The 20,629-nt window shown below is 45.0% G+C and overlaps 1 protein-coding gene across 2 annotated transcripts in view; it reads left to right on the top strand.

Moving 5' to 3' along the window:
• Window positions 1-20,629, top strand: part of LOC139750769 (uncharacterized) — a 284,624-nt gene that overhangs the window by 4,729 nt on the left and 259,266 nt on the right. For both annotated transcript variants that reach the window (XR_011713215.1, XR_011713217.1), the window contains exon 2: window positions 8,251-8,403. The gene's annotated coding sequence lies outside the window, so the exon portion shown is untranslated. The remainder of the gene's footprint in view (window positions 1-8,250; window positions 8,404-20,629) is intronic.

Below are 20,629 nucleotides of genomic sequence, written 5' to 3'. Positions count from 1 at the left end.
TGACAGTTATGCAGGTTGGCTTATATGGAAACTATTGACCTGGTTATGCTATTTATGCTATCTCGCAAACACAGACAGACTTACTTTGCATAGCATAGCCTAGCCTAGCGCAACCTAGCATAGCCTAGCCTGGCATTTTTGTTCGCCGCCATCTTATATAGATAAGACGCCACCGCTGTGTTTACTGCCTTCTGTGCCAGTCATCTTTATAGGCCCCGTGAGCAACATTTTAGCGAGGGTTGTCGTCCAGGGACACCAGCGCAGAAGAAACTGCGCGAAGATATGGTGGTTGTGTCATTTATATTATTAACATCACATTACCATTTTATGATAATAGTAATAGTAATAATGATAATAATAATAATAATGATAATAATAATAATAATAATAATAATAATAATTGTGTGGCGGGGTGGCGACGGGAATGGCTGAGGGCAGCTAGTATGAATGTGGACATGTGTATGTATGTATTTGTCTGTGCATGTATATGTATGTATACATTGAAATGTATAGGTATGTGTATGTGCGTGTGTGGGCGGGTATGTATGTACATGTGTATGTGGGTGTGTTGGGCCATTCTTTCGTCTGTTTCCTTGCGCTACCTCGCAAACGCGGGAGACAGCGACAATAATGATAATAATGATAAGAAATAATAATAATTATGATAATGATTTGATATTTCATTAATCTGGTTCTACTTAAATGTATTTTACTGCATGTAGAGAAACGTTACACCTTTAACTTGGTTAACCGTTAAGTGAAAAAAATATGAATTTGTCTGTCATGTATCTAGTTATACCATTTATTCATTTTGCATGACCAAGATTTAGTGGAGTTTCACATAACTGTCATCATGTTGGCAGTGCATTTTTGCCAGCCCTGATATATATATATATATATATATATATATATATATATATATATATATATATATATATATATATATATATTATATTCCTATGAGTCTACGGGGAAAATGAAACACGGTAAGTTCCCAAGTGCACTTTCGTGTAATAATCACATCATCAGGAGAGACACAAGAGAGAAATATAACAGTCAGTTGATATACATCGAAGAGACGAAGCTAGGATTTTGGCATTACGGTGATTTTGTATATACCTTGGACATCGGTTGAAAAACGCTGTGCACTAACTTGGTTGCCAGACATTCCACAGCGAAATTAATCGTCAGTGACGGACACCAGAGCAACAGTAAACAAACTTCGTTGTTTAGTTTTTTGTCAGGATGTCATCCTGCACCAGACGGACGTGCGTGATGCTCAGTCGACATTCCTTCCACACCCGCTGAATTCCTTGGCAACCACAAGCATAGTAATAAACATTAAGGACTTGAGTCAGTCTTGCTTCACCCATGCGTCACCGGTGTGTGCGTGCGTGCGCCCGCAGGTTACAATGCACCTGTCAGACTGGCTGTGTTGGTAGGGCTCCTCTGCCTAAAGTGGGAATTGTATGAATAATAAGATTATTTAGATCTACTGCATTTACACCAGTTTAGGTGTCGCCATTTGCGTGATGGTAAGACCCCGATCGCGGCCATTTCTCGTAGCAGGGTTGGTTATTAAGGTGGTTTCTTGATATTGTCAGTCTTTGACGACCGAGCCACGGAGGGTGGGTGAGGCCACAAACCTCTTACACGTTTAGTTTTGTCAGTTTGAAAGCCAGCTCTCAAACCACGGCGTCCGCTCCCGACCTACTTGCTGCTGTACAACAGTTTTGGCCGAGGCTATTGAGGCTCCCTCCCGTACCCTGTGCTCCCGCGCGCCCGTCACCCCTGCGGTGGATGACGCGACGATCACTCACACAGACACACACACACACACACACACACACACACACACACACACACACCTATGTTTACATATACACATAAGAGTAAAGATATGGTGAATATATATACAAGGTCTGAGTAAAGATATGGTGAATATATATATATATATATATATATATATATATATATATATATATATATATATATATATATATATCCCTGGGGATAGGGGAGAAAGAATACTTCCCACGTATTCCCTGCGTGTCGTAGAAGGCGACTAAAAGGGAAGGGAGCGGGGGGCTGGAAATCCTCCCCTCTCATTTTTCTTTTTTTTTTTTTTTCAAAAGAAGTAACAGAGAAGTGGGTCAGGTGAGAATATTCCCTCAAAGGCCCAGTCCTCTGTTCTTAACGCTACCTCGCTATCGCGGGAAATGGCGAATAGTATGAAAGAAAAGAAAGAAGATATATATATATATATATATATATATATATATATATATATATATATATATATACAAGGTCTGATGAGACGGGGGCAACGAATGTAAAAACTCTCTCCCCGTAACACACGTACAGTAATCACGTTTTTATTAACGTAATCATTTTGCCTCACATGACTCAGGCTGTGTGGAGAACGATGTGTGTTCATCTCTTTAAGATTCAGGGCTATCCGCTGGAGGGATCTTAAAGCTTATGTCCTCCACCAAGACCAGTGGATAGATAAGAAACTCGTTCGAAGTGAAATACTTCATTTAGAAGGTTGTAGATCCAGATAAGTGTAAATATTAATGAACATACCTTATGGGTAACGCGAGCGTGTATATCAGTAGGAGGGAGTTACTGAAGGGAAGAGAAGAGAGTCGGTCGGTTTGACGCTAAGACGAGGGTGGGAGATGGATTTATATATATACCCCAGACATTCGTACATCAGGAATTTGAAAACGGCGGACGAATCGCTCCTGCGAGACGTTGTAACATTACGAGTCCTTCCGTCTTAACTGAATTCTGAATTCGCAAGGTAATCGTGTTTTAGGAAAAAACTTCGCGATCCATGGGTTTTGACCTGACCCTTACTGGTCGGGTTAGACGTGACGCGCCATCATACCTACGGGTTGTATATGTCCTCAAGGATTACACCATTTTGCTCCGCTACTGAAATACGTAAAATAATGTTTAGAAAGAAACAAGTTATCTTTTTGGCGGTTTATTTTATTTATTTTTTAATTAATTAATTGATTTATTTTTTTTTGCTGTTTTTAGCATGGTAATCATGACGTCCGAATGACATTGGAAAATCGTAGGGGAACATCCGGTGGAAGTTGATGATACAGGCTGGGTAGCGTTCAAACACCCAGGTCGTGAATTGTCCTAGCCTCGTACAACCAACTAGCTAGGCTTTCGTAAACTAGGCTTGCAGTGTTAGCTTTCCTTACTTAACACCCGGTCCACCTGGGCGCCAGTTTGTACGCTGACTTAACTACTGTAAATACTGTACTTTAGCTGTATTTAGCGAATCACTGAATAGATGATACGTGTTAGTTTATATTGACTGGGAATGTACTGAGGTGTGCACAAAGGCTGGCCATGACTGACTGGTACCATTATTTAAACAAGTTAATGTAGTCAAGCGTAACATAATATGCTTTTGTTCCTAAAGGTGACTGGGACTTTTTTTTTTTCATTCATTTCTATTTCTTCCACATGTTCAACCAACACCAAATGTTATGACACATTTTTGATGCGGTACGAAGTAGCATGAATGTTTTTTGTTTGTCTGTTTTGTAAAAAAGCGTTTATAGGTTACTTCGAGAGAATTTTACACTTGTATTGACCAAATCTTTTGACCTTGGATATATGTACCATGTCGTTACTCCTACACACACACACACACACACACACACACACACACACCAGCCTAAGCAAGGTACCCATTTATCGACCAGCCCCGAGGGGAGAGTGAACACCTGGGCTGAGTGTATGCCGACTGCCAAGCCAAGGATTCGAACCCAATATGGGTTCGACACCAGGTGGCCCCGTGCTGACTCATGGTCAGTAACAAACCACTACACCACGGAGTCCGGAGATAGATAGATAGATAGATAGATAGATAGATAGAGAGAGAGAGAGAGAGAGAGAGAGAGAGAGAGAGAGAGAGAGAGAGAGAGAGAGAGAGAGAGAGAGACTGTCTACACCTGATCATGTATTCCACGTGTACCAAGCTGGAAGACCCCGGCTGGCTGGCTGGCTGGCCCATGCCTGCAGCAGCTGCACACTTCAAGGTTCACCGGTTATCGACCAAAATGTAAACATTCTTCAACGCATTGCACCAGTGATTGAGTATTTCAGTTGCAAATAACGTTATGGGTGGGTTGAATAGCAGGAAGTGCACATCATGTTCCTGGAGAGACAGAGTTTGTGTTCCATTACACGAATACATACATGCATTCTTGTGTATATAGAAGGGTAGTAAAACCGTCATGCAAATCAATCATGCATGAGGCCTGACGTGCAGACTCCCACAGCGGCGCCGTGAGGTCGGTGAATACAACGGCGTTACCGTCTCTCTGGCCTCCAGGCTTGGGAGGTTCGTAGTTATATGTTGAGTGCAGGGGTTCGGTACCCGAACTCCCCCCAGCACACACACACACACACACACACACACACACACACTATTGGTACCGTCCAGCGGGCACCATTGCCACAGGCGACGATTGTAGGTGTGGAAATGATCCCTCCCTCTCTCCCACCCCTGTTCCCAAGTCGTTCGATCATGACTTCGAATCTCTAGAGCACGACGGTACGACCCTTGAGTTACGACGGTTGCCAAGCCTTTATAGAGTACGACGGTACGACCCTGGAACACGACGGTACACAACGTGAGTGGTAGTGTAGTTCGGCCTCTAAACCTAACTTGAGGATGAGGCGAAAAGGTCGTGTTCAAGAAGGTCGTGCCCTCGAACTCAAGGTTTCAGCGTGTTCCGAGGTACCGGGGTCTCGCTTCGCTTGGGAATTCTTGTGTTCGCGTCGGTTAGCCTCCCTCTTATCTCGTTGCCAGATTGCACAATGTCACCTTCTCTCATCATCCTCTTCGTTCACTAACTATAACCCCTTCACTGTTCACATACTTCTTTTTTAGGCCGTCAGTTTCGCATGTTTTAAGGTCACTGTTTGCAATGTATTAAATCCCTCTACTTAACAAAATCATAGTCTGTGAAATCCTAGTAACTACAGTATCCTAGCATTTTGACTATGTAACAGCTCCTAAATACTTATACTTACCAAATCCAAGTATTTGGAATCCCAATTTCTAATCTGAAATCCCAGTCTGAAATCCTAGTCTCTACAGAATCACAGTTTAAATCCTTGTGTTACTAATGTCCAGGAAATCGTATTGTGTATAATCCTGCGCACAGGAAATGACAAAGCTCCTTCGGTACGTTAATTTGATCTTTGTGTACGACGGCTCGTCTCTTTATCGTTTGCTGTATGATATAGTTTTTGTATTACTTTCCAGTATGTCATCTTTATCTTTGGACACTGAGAACGTTTCACGACACATGTTAAATGGCTCGAGCTTGACTTGGCATATTAACATTATTTTATCTTTTGTTTTATAATGGAATGTGGCGTGGGAACGGCCGCGCACGATGCACATTGAAAATAAAAAAATTACGATTTTTTTATCTTTATTTTTGGCAACTTATTTACATCATTGTTTTTACCCAGGTATCGGTATCAACTTTCATTAGGATATAGAACAAATTAGTGGTGGTAGTTGGCTACTAAAGATATTATTATCATTATATTATTATTATTATTATTATCATTATCATTATTATTATTATTATTATTATTATTATTTTTTTTTTTTTCATACTTTGTCGCTGTCTCCCGCGTTTGCGAGGTAGCGCAAGGAAACAGACGAAAGAAATGGCCCCCCCCCCCCCCCCATACACATGTACATACGTCCACACACGCAAATATACATACCTACACAGCCTTCCATGGTTTACCCCAGACGCTTCACATGCCTTGATTCAATCCACTGACAGCACGTCAACCCCTGTATACCACATCGCTCCAATTCACTCTATTCCTTGCCCTCCTTTCACCCTCCTGCATGTTCAGGCCCCGATCACACAAAATCTTTTTCACTCCATCTTTCCACCTCCAATTTGGTCTCCCTCTTCTCCTCGTTCCCTCCACCTCCGACACATATATCCTCTTGGTCAATCTTTCCTCACTCATTCTCTCCATGTGCCCAAACCATTTCAAAACACCCTCTTCTGCTCTCTCAACCACGCTCTTTTTATTTCCACACATCTCTCTTACCCTTACGTTACTTACTCGATCAAACCACCTCACACCACACATTGTCCTCAAACATCTCATTTCCAGCACATCCATCCTCCTGCGCACATCTCTATCCATAGCCCACGCCTCGCAACCATACAACATTGTTGGAACCACTATTCCTTCAAACATACCCATTTTTGCTTTCCGAGATAATGTTCTCGACTTCCACACATTTTTCAAGGCTCCCAAAATTTTCGCCCCCTCCCCCACCCTATGATCCACTTCCGCTTCCATGGTTCCATCCGCTGACAGATCCACTCCCAGATATCTAAAACACTTCACTTCCTCCAGTTTTTCTCCATTCAAACTCACCTCCCAATTGACTTGACCCTCACCCCTACTGTACCTAATAACCTTGCTCTTATTCACAAGGCAGCAGGTTTGGATGGTATTGCAGTGGAATTTATTAAAAAGGGGGGTGACTGTATTGTTGACTGGTTGGTAAGGTTATTTAATGTATGTATGACTCATGGTGAGGTGCCTGAGGATTGGCGGAATGCGTACATAGTGCCATTGTACAAAGGCAAAGGGGATAAGAGTGAGTGCTCAAATTACAGAGGTATAAGTTTGTTGAGTATTCCTGGTAAATTATATGGGAGGGTATTGATTGAGAGGGTGAAGGCATGTACAGAGCATCAGATTGGGGAAGAGCAGTGCGGTTTCAGAAGTGGTAGAGGATGTGTGGATCAGGTGTTTGCTTTGAAGAATGTATGTGAGAAATACTTAGAAAAGCAAATGGATTTGTATGTAGCATTTATGGATCTGGAGAAGGCATATGATAGAGTTGATAGAGATGCTCTGTGGAAGGTATTAAGAATATATGGTGTGGGAGGCAAGTTGTTAGAAGCAGTGAAAAGTTTTTATCGAGGATGTAAGGCATGTGTACGTGTAGGAAGAGAGGAAAGTGATTGGTTCTCAGTGAATGTAGGTTTGCGGCAGGGGTGTGTGATGTCTCCATGGTTGTTTAATTTGTTTATGGATGGGGTTGTTAGGGAGGTAAATGCAAGAGTCCTGGAAAGAGGGGCAAGTATGAAGTCTGTTGGGGATGAGAGAGCTTGGGAAGTGAGTCAGTTGTTGTTCGCTGATGATACAGCGCTGGTGGCTGATTCATGTGAGAAACTGCAGAAGCTGGTGACTGAGTTTGGTAAAGTGTGTGGAAGAAGAAAGTTAAGATTATTATTATTATTATTATTATTATTATTATTACTACTACTACTACTACTACTACTATTACAACTAATTATTATCATCACATTATTATAATCATTACTATTATCATTATTATTATTATTATTATTATTATTATTATTATTATTATCATCATCGAGCTGGAGAAATGCTAAGAGAAATATCTAACAGAAGCCTTGACTGATACTGGGGTGTTGCTGGCCAAGGACACCAGTTCGATGTCCATCAGTCAATATCACACGAGTGTGTGGACACTGCTGTCTCTACAGCTGAACAAAACATTGCATTCTTGAACTTGGTACTTGTTGAACACTGTGTTCATGTGTTCTCAGGTCACACCTTAGTAAGGCACGTGCTGTTTAGTTATTTCATTCCTCCCACGTACATATTATTATTTGCATTAGCTCTCGTTCACAAAGCCTACCATTATTTTTTCTTAGGCATGTTTCCTATTTTAGTTATGATGGTATTGTAAACATCAATTTATAGTTGTCAGTTTTGTGGGCCCTGGCTGGCCTTCTTCCCCTGTGGCTTCCATGGCTTTCCTTGTCCACCTGACCTTTGATTTGATTCCCCCCCCCCTGCAAGACACACACGCTCCCAGTAGCCCCTTAAAAAAACCCCTCTGACCTTTGACTCCACTCATGCTCCCCACTAACCCTTTGATCCCCTCCCATGTTCCAACCTGACCCCTGACTACCCACCCACGCTCCCATGATCCCACACTCATGCTCCCGCCACTCACCTCGACCCATCCATCGCATGCTCCCACCTGACCTGTGACCCACACTACCCCTATGCCCCAGCCCGCCTGCCGCCAGCCCCTTGAATCCCTCCCATGCTCCCACCAGCGCATTACACCCAACCTCCCTCATACTTGCACATTACTATCACACAGTCTTTCGTCATTGTCCACAGGTTTCATGTGTTGAGTGTCTTCATCGCCCATCTGTACTGGACGTGTGAGGTGCAGGCGCCTCCCTCCCTCCCGTCCCTGCACGCTGCGACGCCTCCTGGCGTTACGCTGCCACGACCAGCGACGACTCCTCCCTCGGCTGTGGCCACACTGCGGTAGGTTACCATGGTCGTGTGTGTGTGTGTGTGTGTGTGTGTGTGTGTGGTTAAGGAAAGTGTTGGTGGTTGTGTAGGAGCTTCCTACCTGGCAGGTGGACCTCGTGGGGTGGGAGGTGGACCTCGTGGGGTGGGAGGTGGACCTCGTGGGGTGGGAGGTAGACCTCGTGGGGTGGGAGGTGGACCTCGTGGGGTGGGAGGTGGACTTCGTGGACTGAGAGGTTGAGTTCGTGACGAGGGTGAGAGGTGGACCTTCTGGAGTGTGAGGTGGACCTTATGGAATTGTGGGAGGGGGGTGAATGGTGGGGGTGTACTGGGTGGTGGGCAGTGGCACGACGCGTGACCCGTGGCGCGGTGGGCAGGGTGGCAGTCGCTGGTGCCAACCAGATCGAAGGACTTTGGTTCGATACCCTCTCTAGGTTGTTTCTTAATACTCATATACCGACTCTCTAGGTATCCCCTCCCTCCCTCCTGCTACACTCTCCCTCCAGCTACACTCTCCCTCTCGCTACACTCTCTCTCCCACTACACCCTCTCTCCCACTACACCCTTCCACTACACCCTCCTTCCCGCTACACCCTCCTTCCCGCTACATCCTCCCTCCCGCTGCGGCCTCCACTTGTTGCCCCATCCTAAGCAAGTACACCCTCCCTCCCTATACCCCAGTCTACACTCTCCATCACGTAGCCTGGCTCCATCACGATGCCTTCTTCCCTCCCGGTACATAAACATTGTTGAATCCTCGTCATGTAATTGGTTTGGTATTTATAGATACGTCTTTCCGTCATGCTTGTTCGCTGTTTCCCGTGTTAGCGAGGTAGCGCCAGGAACAGGTTCACCTTGGATGTAGGTGTATTAACTTGTGATTGCTTGTAGTTATATTAGGTTGTGATGTAAGTATAGTCTGAGACAATGATGTGAGAAGAGAAGTCCACGTTCATTGTGAAAAGCAAATTCAGCTTATAATTTCCTTATATCTTGTTGATTCTGTTCTCTGCTCGTATACGACGAAGGAACATGTCAGACAGACTGAATAGATCCAGTTTTGTATGAAGGTCCATCAGAGCCACTGACAGTGCAGTACTTGGCCACACTGCAGGGGTAGCCAGGTTATCTACACCGTATGTATGTGTGTGTGGTCGCGGGTGGAAGTGCTTGAAACCAGGCTGCCAAGGTTCATATTGAGGCGGATCTCCACGTTCCTCATTTGTTTTCATAGATTCCCGAGGTTTCTGATGCATATGTTGGCCTAATCCATCAGTCCAGTGACCATGTTGATATCTTTTGTTTATTAAGTAATTTTTAAGGCCAGGCCACGTCGCTTTGGACCTGTGGGGGTCTGTGTAATATAGGTTGTGATTCGGCGTCCAGACGCCACTGTCCTTGCGAATTCCTTGTTTTATGACTTCCCTCGAAGGTTGCGCGTCCTGTCTTTGTCTCGCGATGAACCCCCTTGAGACACCAGGGACTGTGTTTGTTATGTGCGTCGAAAGCCCCAGTGTTTTGGTTGTGGGTACACACACATCCCCCGCCGTCATATGACAGACGTTACTGATAACTACCTTATCGCGTTATCAGCTGGGTGCGGGGCCACCCGCCCACCGCCCTCTGTGGTCGGCACGACCCACCGCACACTCTGGCAGGCACCACTCGCCGCCCTCTGTGGTCGGCACGACCCACCGCACACGCTGGCAGGCACCACTCGCCGCCCTCTGTGGTCGGCAACACCCACCGCACACGCTGGCAGGCACCACTCGCCGCCCTCTGTGGTCGGCACGACCCACCGCACTCGCTGGCAGGCACCACTCACCGCCCTCGCTCTGGCGGGCACCACCTGCCACCCACCGCCCACTCTGAACGACGCCGCCCCTGCGCATGGCGTGGGCGGTGTGGTATTCTGTGAGGTGTGAGGCGCGCGCCTTAGTGGTTCTCGTGGTCTTCCTGTGTGTGTGTGTGAGAGTTGAGTCTTTCCTCTCATTCCTGGTAATGACGAGCTTATTCCAGTCATGATGCGAGCAGTAGTATTAACAATGATGCTACTACTACTACTACTACTACTACTACTACTACTACTACTACTACTACTGTTACTACTACTACTACTGCTGCTGCTGCTGCTACTGCTACTGCTGCTGCTACTACTACTACTATTATTATTACTATTATTATTATTATTATTATTATTATTATTATTATTATTGATTTACATGTCAGATATGATGAATATTTTTACGACGACGGCGAAATTTTGCCAAAAGTTACGGCTGGAGCGAACCTCTCCCTACGGGAAACTGTGGAGCTTCGAAGAAGGAATCGTGTGAGTTTTTACTGGTCAGATGTTACGTGTGAGACGGAGAGACTGTGTTTAGGGAGAGGGCGAGACGTTTGAAGAGATGGTGGGTTGGGGTGGAGGAGGCTTTGTGCTTTGAGGTATCGGGACCTTGAGCACTCAAGGGAGGACGAGTTGACGAGTACTGGATAGAATGAATTGGACTAGGTTGGTATATGGGGGGCGACGTGCTCTCTGTGTGGACTGAGGTAGAGCATATGTGTAGTGGTAGATGAATCATGGAGTTACGTCAATGGGGGCTTGGCTGTGGGTTTGGTGCACTGTGGATCCGGTTTATGTTGCATGATGTGCTGGGGAACGTGTGTGTGTGTGTGTGTGTGTGTGTGTGTGTGTGTGTGTAAATGACGCCATTGTTCATTTGTTCCTGATACTGTCTATCTTGCTGAAGCGGGAGAGACAATTAGGTTTGAAAAGAGAATTATTATTATTATTATTATTATTATTATTATTATTATTATTATTATTATTATTGTTATTATTATTATTATTATTATTATTATTATTATTATTGTTATTATTATTATTATTATTATTATTATTATTATTATTATTATTATCACTAGTAATAGTAGACTAGATAGTAACCCTATTATCATTATTATTATCATTATTATCAATATTATTTAATATTATTTAGTTACAGTACGATATATACGGCAACAGTTTTACCAACGTACTATATCCTTCGTCCACGTGTGCACTGCGGAGGTCAGCCACAGTTCTCAGCTCTGGCATCGTATGAGTCTGTCGGGCATTGTGAACTGTGGGAGGTGGAGCAGGTGGTGTTGCTGGTGATGATGCGGGACTCTCGCTTACCCTACTTCCGCTGGCTCTACCCGTATCCCTCCCCCCCTTTTAACTGCCACCATTTCCCCACCCCCCACCCACCTCTCTCTCGCCCTCCCTGGGCCATTCCATCCCCCAACCCACCTCCCTCCCTCTCTCTCAATCTACCGTAATCGCGCGCTTTATCTTTGTTTGTTTTGTCGTTGCTCTGACCGATATCTGTGGCGGTGGGATCGGTGCTTGTGAGATAAGTTGTGTATTTCGGCAGTGGGGACAATATCGGTAGAGTTAGTATCATTTCTTCGATGTATATCAACAGACTGTTAATATTTCTCTCTTGTGTCTCCCCCTGATAATGTGATTATTACACGAAAGTGCACTTGGGAACTTATCGTGTTTCTTTTTCCCCGTGGACTCATAGGAGTGTGTGAACGAATGTGGCCTTTGTTGTTTTTCCTAGCGCTACCTCGCGCACATGAGGGGGGAGGGAGTTGTTATTTCATGTGTGGCGGGGTGGCGATAGGAATGAATAAAGGCAGACCGTATGAATTATGTATGTGTATATATGTATAGTCTGTGTGTGTATATATATGTATACGTTGAGATGTATAGGTAAGTGTATTTGCGTGTGTATGTGGGTGGGTTGGGCCATTCTTTCGTCTGTTTCCTTGCGCTACCTCGCTAACGCGGGAGACAGCGACAAAGCAAAATGAATAAATAAATATATATATATATATATATATATATATATATATATATATATATATTCAGGAGGATGAGGTTCCTTGTGTTACAGTGTGCGCCTCATTGTACAACAGTTACCGTAATAATTTGACATTTACAATATTATTCTCCTGTTTAACATCATCGTTAATTCGTTAATGGCATTGTTTACCACACAGGCGGGAGATGCGTTGTGTAGGGGTAACGTAGGATTTAAAAGGAGACCTGCTAAATTTAGCGTCTTGCTTAACGTGTGTAGTGATTTGCAGAAGTGATTTGCAATGCCTCCAGCAAGCGAGTAGGACGTTAGGTAATTGAGTGACATGGCGGTTGTAACACGTTGGTGGAGAGGAATACACAGCGTGATCGAGGGAAGATATGAGGTTGTTGCTAATGTTGGTGAGACATTTGTGTACAATGATCAACCAGAGCCTCACGTCACGTCAGTTCCCATACCAACCGATAATGTTTACCACCAGTGTGTGTGTGTGTGTGTGTTGAGGGCGCGTCTGCTCTGTCCCCTCCCATGATCAAGGATGCTTGCTTGAAACGCACGGCTCGTTGGCCGGGAACGCGTTTGGCCGAGTGCACGTGCACACAGCTGGCAAAAGACAACAGCTGGTTGTAAACCGCAGACTACAACGATGGTTGTATGTTTTCATATAACATCAGTAATATGATGAAAGTCGGCTGCTAGCGTTTGGCAATTTCGGGTTGTACGAGGAAAATGAAACACAATAAGTTCCCAAGTGCACCTTCGTGTAATGATCACATCCTCGCGGAGATACAAGGATGGGATATGGGACGTAGAACAGTTAGTTGATACACAAGGAAGAGACGTAGCTAACACGCCAATGAGATAGAAGACGTAGAACACTCAGCTCATATACAAGGAAGAGACGTAGCTAAGACTGTCATTGGTAAACAAGTCACTTCTTTGCCAATAGTGTCTTAACTATGTGTCTTCCTTGCATATGAACTGACTGTTTTACCACGTCTTCTATCTAGATCACGCGCGCCACTCTGACCTCTTGCAATATGTATCAATATGTATGTATGGATAATGTTATTTATTAATTACCCAATGCATATTGAACACTCACTGAAACATTGCCACAACCCCACAAGACTACAGATAACAGAAGCCCCGTACGTCAAGAGAACATAAGCCCTTCTTCATAAAATCAGAATTAAGGATGAGTTTGGACTTTCCCATCATTCTCTATCGCACCCCGAGTGACAAGCCATATTTGGAATGACTCAGAGCCGTGAATTTGTTCCCTCTAAGCAAGGCAAGTTGATAAAATGTTTTGAAATGCTTCAAGGATTCAACAGCGCCGATACTGAAAATATCCTCACGTAGCGCCAATACTACCAACGAGAGAAAATGGACTAAGATATAGGGGCCACCAGGTTAATGTGGATCGTGCAATATATATATATTTTTTTTTTTCACCAACGACATATTATTGACGCGTGGAATAAGCTACTAGGATACGTTGAGGGCAACACTGTTAATGTTCTCCTAAATTAAGCTTCGCTATCACCTGTCACTCTGGTATTAAAAAATTCTTTTAATCAGTCAACATAACGTTGTGTTACTATTATGCCATGTTAGGTTAACTTATCAAGTTTGATTAACCCAAGTTGTCTGCTTTAAGGAAGCAGGAAGGGAAGGAATCATTTTACCCACTGTCCATACCAGGAGTAATATAGACGTGGTAAATGGCGAGGCTGGAGCTCAGAGTTTATTCTCGCTATTGTCCTTATCGCAAAAAGTGAAGGGATGCTAGTCTTTCATGATGATGGAATGCATGACATATTCACGTTCATTCTACCTTATGACTTTCCAATAAAAATTTCCTTAAGGCAGATTAATCCTGCAAGGTATTCTATACCTCTTTCCAATAAAAATTTCCTTAAGGCAAATTAATCCTGCAAGGTATTTTATACCTGTTTCCAATAAAAATTTCCTTAAGGCAAATTAATCCTGTAAGGTATTTTATACCCGTTTCCAATAAGAATTTCTTTAAGGCAAATTAATCCTACAAGGTATTTTATACCTGTTTCCCGTCCGGCGTGTTGCTGGAGGGAGTGAAATGTAAGGAGGAAGCCTTTGTTTTCCTATCCTTTTCCCCTAATGCCCCAAAGGGGTTTGCATCTTTAGCAGTAATGTAAAGTCCAGACCACCTCGCCTGGACCTTGGTTCTGTGTGATCTGTGTGATCTATGCTTATGTAACGGCTAGTATATTCTGCCTCGAGTCAGGCAGGTCTAGCGCACACCGCTCACTGCTTGTTTCAGAGCGCATTTTGTGTCCTGCCGCTACGCACGTCGCACTCTTGTTAAGCCCCGAGCTCATCGCGAACTGACGTTTCAACCAGTTGTCTTATCTCTTAAAGATGACCAGAGTTCCTTATTTTTCTTTTTTTTTCTATTTCACGGCGAAACCGTTGGGCTCTCCATCTTTTTGCCCTGGTCATTCATAAGCTGTTGTTTTACTATTGTTTAACTACTTTTTTTTTGGTGTATACCATGACTTTTTTTTTTTTTAATTACTCGGCTTTTTCATGTTGTGAAGTCTTTACTGCATCGTTTTGATTTCTAGAAATTGTTGCCATACATTGGTTAGCTTGTGGTAGCTTCTGCCTCGAGTCTAGACCATATACCACAGACTAGACTGTATACTTCAGGCTAGACCATACACTTCGTCTAGACCATATACTTCAAGCTAGACCGTATACTTCAGGCTAGACCATATACTTCAGACTAGATCATATACTTCAAGCTAGACCATATACTTCAGGCTAGACCATATACTTCAGGCTAGACCATATACTTCAGACTAGATCATATACTTCAAGCTAGACCATATACTTCAGGCTAGACCATATACTTCAGACTAGATCATATACTTCAAGCTAGACCATATACTTCAAGCTAGACCATATGTTTCAGGCTAGACCATATGCTTCAGGCTTGACCATATACTTCAGGCTAGACTATATACTTCAGGCAAGACCATATGCTTCAGGCTAGTCCATATACTTCAGGCTAGACTATATACTTCAGGCTAGACCATATGCTTCGGGCTAGACCATATACTTCAGGCTAGACCATATACTTCAGACTAGACCATATACTTCAGACTAGATCATATACTTCAAGCTAGACCATATGCTTCAGGCTAGACCATATACTTCAGACTAGATCATATACTTCAAGCTAGACCATATACTTCAAGCTAGACCATATGTTTCAGGCTAGACCATATGCTTCAGGCTCGACCATATACTTCAGGCTAGACTATATACTTCAGGCAAGACCATATGCTTCAGGCTAGTCCATATACTTCAGGTTAGACTATATACTTCAGGCTAGACCATATGCTTCGGGCTAGACGATATACTTCGGGCTAGACCATATACTTCAGGCTCGATAAGATACTTCAGGCTAGACCATATACATCAGGCTAGACCAAATACTTCAAGCTATCCATGTACTTCAAGACCATATCATCAAGCTAGACCATATCCATCAAGGCTAGACCGATATACATCAAGCTAGATCCTATACACTTCAGGCAGTAGTGACCCTATTATATCAGTTCTGGTGTCCTGTTCCCTCACTTTTGGCTCGTATGTTTTTCGTTCCAATTCTCTCTTCCCGTCCATAACGTCACTTCGCTGTGTCGGTGACCGGGAGGCCCGAGCGCGGTGGTTTCAGGTCTTCCCGCTGGGCTCGCGCAACGGACGTCTCTTCATCACGGGGGTGTCTAGTGGCTCGTACGTAAGGGAGGAGCTGCCATCCCTTTGACTCTAGTAGCTGCAGAGGAGGAGCCAGCAGCGGCGGCGGAGGCAACGACTGTTGCATAAGGCAGGCAGACACTCTCTCCTCTCTCTCTCTCTCTCTCTCTCTCTCTCTCTCTCTCTCTCTCTCTCTCTCTCTCTCTCTCTCTCTCTCTCTCTCTCTCAGACACAGCCACGCCCAGTATCGCCGTTCACAGCGTGGTGGTGGTGGTGGATATTCCCCAACCTCTCCCCCCCTTTCCTCCACCAGGCAGGATGTGCCGCTCATTATGCTACTCTCGGTTGAGGGCGGGGAGAGGGAGCGGGGGGGCTAGGTGTGTGTGTGTGTGTGTGTGTGTGTGTGTGTGTGTGTGTGTGTGAGTGTGAGAGAGAGAGAGAGAGAGAGAGGGGGGGGGGGGAGGAGGCAATACGGGTGATCGGAGAAAATAGGAAGACCTAAGAACATGGATGATGAAGTATTGGATGATTAGGGGAGGGGGGGGGTTATCAGGTGAGAGAGAGAGAGAGAGAGAGAGAGAGAGAGAGAGAGAGAGAGAGAGAGAGAGAGAGAGAGAGAGAGAGAGGAAACTAATTTCCCCTCTGCGCCCGTCGACCACTGGGTCGCACGTGTGTGTGTGTGTGTGTGTGTGTGTGTGTATGTGAGACACCCCCCTCCCCGCCATCCCCGAGCCGGAGCCACGTAGGCCACTCTGGCATGGAGCAGAGAGAGAGAGAGAGAGAGAGAGAGAGAGAAAACAATGGCCAATAGTGTCGCTTTACGTCATACACAAGAGCGCCGGCACGCTGCGTATTGCTGGCCGAACAATGGGAGGAAATGTAAGCAAGTGACGCCTCTACCGATTATATATATATATATATATATATATATATATATATATATATATATATATATATATATATATATAGGATATGTAGGGAAAGGTATAGACGTAGGTCAGTGGATGAACATGTACGCGGATACGAGCAATGGTTTGGTCGCAGCGTATTTAACGAAACAGCTATCTCCTATCAGCCAGGGGTCTGGTATGATCATCCGCAGGGGAGAGGCGGGTCGTGCGTTAGCTTACGACTAGAGAGAGGCGCCCACACACACACACACACACACACACACACACACATAAACGCCTCGCGGGAGCAAAGATTTCCTATGTCTACGTTTTCTATGCTCCCAGAGAGTGGAAGGACGTGGACATTTCGAGAACGAAACTGGCAACCAAGGCTTGGCTAGATTACGTTAGAATATCTCATTTTGGCAAGCAGTACCACAGAGAATAACAGCTTTATGTTTCCAATTATTTTTTATGTAAAAAGAGTTTCCCTATTAAAACATCGAAATATTTTTCTGTACCGAAATGTTGAATTAATATGCAGAAATGTTTCCACCGTTAGAGGAAAGTGATTGGTTCTCAGTGAATGTAGGTTTGCGGCAGGGGTGTGTGATGTCTCCATGGTTGTTTAATTTGTTTATGGATGGGGTTGTTAGGGAGGTAAATGCAAGAGTCCTGGAAAGAGGGGCAAGTATGAAGTCTGTTGGGGATGAGAGAGCTTGGGAAGTGAGTCAGTTGTTGTTCGCTGATGATACAGCGCTGGTGGCTGATTCATGTGAGAAACTGCAGAAGCTGGTGACTGAGTTTGGTAAAGTGTGTGGAAGAAGAAAGTTAAGAGTAAATGTGAATAAGAGCAAGGTTATTAGGTACAGTAGGGGTGAGGGTCAAGTCAATTGGGAGGTGAGTTTGAATGGAGAAAAACTGGAGGAAGTGAAGTGTTTTAGATATCTGGGAGTGGATCTGTCAGCGGATGGAACCATGGAAGCGGAAGTGGATCATAGGGTGGGGGAGGGGGCGAAAATTTTGGGAGCCTTGAAAAATGTGTGGAAGTCGAGAACATTATCTCGGAAAGCAAAAATGGGTATGTTTGAAGGAATAGTGGTTCCAACAATGTTGTATGGTTGCGAGGCGTGGGCTATGGATAGAGATGTGCGCAGGAGGATGGATGTGCTGGAAATGAGATGTTTGAGGACAATGTGTGGTGTGAGGTGGTTTGAGCGAGTGAGTAACGTAAGGGTAAGAGAGATGTGTGGAAATAAAAAGAGCGTGGTTGAGAGAGCAGAAGAGGGTGTTTTGAAATGGTTTGGGCACATGGAGAGAATGAGTGAGGAAAGATTGACCAAGAGGATATATGTGTCGGAGGTGGAGGGAACGAGGAGAAGAGGGAGACCAAATTGGAGGTGGAAAGATGGAGTGAAAAAGATTTTGTGTGATCGGGGCCTGAACATGCAGGAGGGTGAAAGGAGGGCAAGGAATAGAGTGAATTGGAGCGATGTGGTATACAGGGGTTGACGTGCTGTCAGTGGATTGAATCAAGGCATGTGAAGCGTCTGGGGTAAACCATGGAAAGCTGTGTAGGTATGTATATTTGCGTGTGTGGACGTATGTACATGTGTATGGGGGGGGGTTGGGCCATTTCTTTCGTCTGTTTCCTTGCGCTACCTCGCAAACGCGGGAGACAGCGACAAAGTATAAAAAATATATATATATATATATATATATATATATATATATATATATATGATTTGGGATACAGTGAATTGGAGTGATTTGACGTGCTCTTAGTGGACTATAGGGGAGTGTGGTTTCAGTGCATTACACATGACAGCTACAGAATGGATGTGAGCAAATGTCTTTTTTTCGTTTGTTCCTGGCGCTGCTTCGCTAACGGGGACCTGGAAATCCTCCACTCCTGTACTACTTTCCGAAAGCAGTAGGAACACAGGAGAGAGCTAAATGAGTATCTTTTCCTCTCTAAGGCTCAAGTATTTGTTCTGGACGCTACTCTGCTGACGCGGGAAATAGGGAACATGTATGAAAGTGGATGAAAACGCGCGTATAGCCTCGTCAGAGAACTTCTCACTCCAAAAAAGAAAGCCTTCCTTTCCCTGCTGCTGATTGTAGTCCTTGCCTTAAAGTTGCAGTGTTCCGGGAGCTGTATAAATAATGATAACAGTATAAATAATGATAACAGGATGAATAATGATAACAGTATAATTAATAATAACAGGTTAAATGATGATAACAGTATACAGCTTCAGCGTCCGTGTACGTGATCTGAAAAGCCTCGTCAAAACATTATCTGTTAAGCTCACCACCAACACTAGGGTCTAGGCTAGGCTAATGTTTTTTTTTTAGCAGATAACCACCACTGCATGGCCTATCGGGTCTCCCATTGTCTTTCGTACCCAAATGTATTCTTACGCACTATCGGTAAGTTATTACGAAATACCAGTGGTTTTAACTTGTTAAGTATGCTTACTGCCGTAAATCATCACGGAACTCATTTTATTTATTTACATTGCATGGTGTTGGAATATATATATGGCAATCCTCCGGGCGTTAATAATGTTATGATTCGCTTCGTCGCAGAGAGCAGGTGTGTGGGCGTAGACGTGAGTGGGAGAGAGCAGGTGTGTGGGCGTAGACATGAGTGGGAGAGAGCAGGTGTGTGGGCGTAGACGTGAGTGGGAGAGAGCAGGTGTGTTGGCGTAGACATGAGTGGGAGAGAGCAGGTGTGTTGGCGTAGACGTGAGTGGGAGAGAGCAGGTGTGTGTTGGCGTAGACATGAGTGGGAGAGAGCAGGTGTGTGGGCGTAGACGTGTTTGGGAGAGAGCAGGTGTGTTGGCGTAGACGTGAGTGGGAGAGAGCAGGTGTGTGTTGGCGTAGACATGAGTGGGAGAGAGCAGGTGTGTGTTGGCGTAGACATGAGTGGGAGAGAGCAGGTGTGTGGGCGTAGACATGAGTGGGAGAGAGCAGGTGCGTGGGCGTAGACATGAGTGGGAGAGAGCAGGTGTGTGTGGGCGTAGACGTGAGTGGGAGAGAGCAGGTGCGTGGGCGTAGACGTGAGTGGGAGAGAGCAGGTGCGTGGGCGTAGACATGAGTGGAAGAGAGCAGGTGTGTGTGGGCGTAGACGTGAGTGGGAGAGAGCAGGTGCGTGGGCGTAGACGTGAGTGGGAGAGAGCAGGTGTGTTGGCGTAGACGTGAGTGGGAGAGAGCAGGTGTGTGTTGGCGTAGACATGAGTGGGAGAGAGCAGGTGTGTGTTGGCGTAGACATGAGTGGGAGAGAGCAGGTGTGTGGGCGTAGACATGAGTGGGAGAGAGCAGGTGTGTTGGCGTAGACATGAGTGGGAGAGAGCAGGTGTGTTGGCGTAGACGTGAGTGGGAGAGAGCAGGTGTGTGGGCGTAGACGTGAGTGGGAGAGAGCAGGTGCGTGGGCGTAGACATGAGTGGGAGAGAGCAGGTGTGTTGGCGTAGACGTGAGTGGGAGAGAGCAGGTGTGTGTGGGCGTAGACATGAGTGGGAGAGAGCAGGTGTGTTGGCGTAGACATGAGTGGGAAAGAGCAGGTGTGTGTTGGCGTAGACGTGAGTGGGAGAGAGCAGGTGTGTGTGGGCGTAGACGTGAGTGGGAGAGAGCAGGTGTGTGTGGACGTAGACGTGAGTGGGAGAGAGCAGGTGTGTTGGCGTAGACATGAGTGGGAAAGAGCAGGTGTGTTGGCGTAGACGTGAGTG

Source organism: Panulirus ornatus, chromosome 10, assembly GCF_036320965.1.
Source record: "Panulirus ornatus isolate Po-2019 chromosome 10, ASM3632096v1, whole genome shotgun sequence".
NCBI classification, from domain to species: Eukaryota; Metazoa; Arthropoda; class Malacostraca; order Decapoda; family Palinuridae; genus Panulirus; species Panulirus ornatus.
This window is presented reverse-complemented; position numbering and strand designations above follow the sequence as displayed.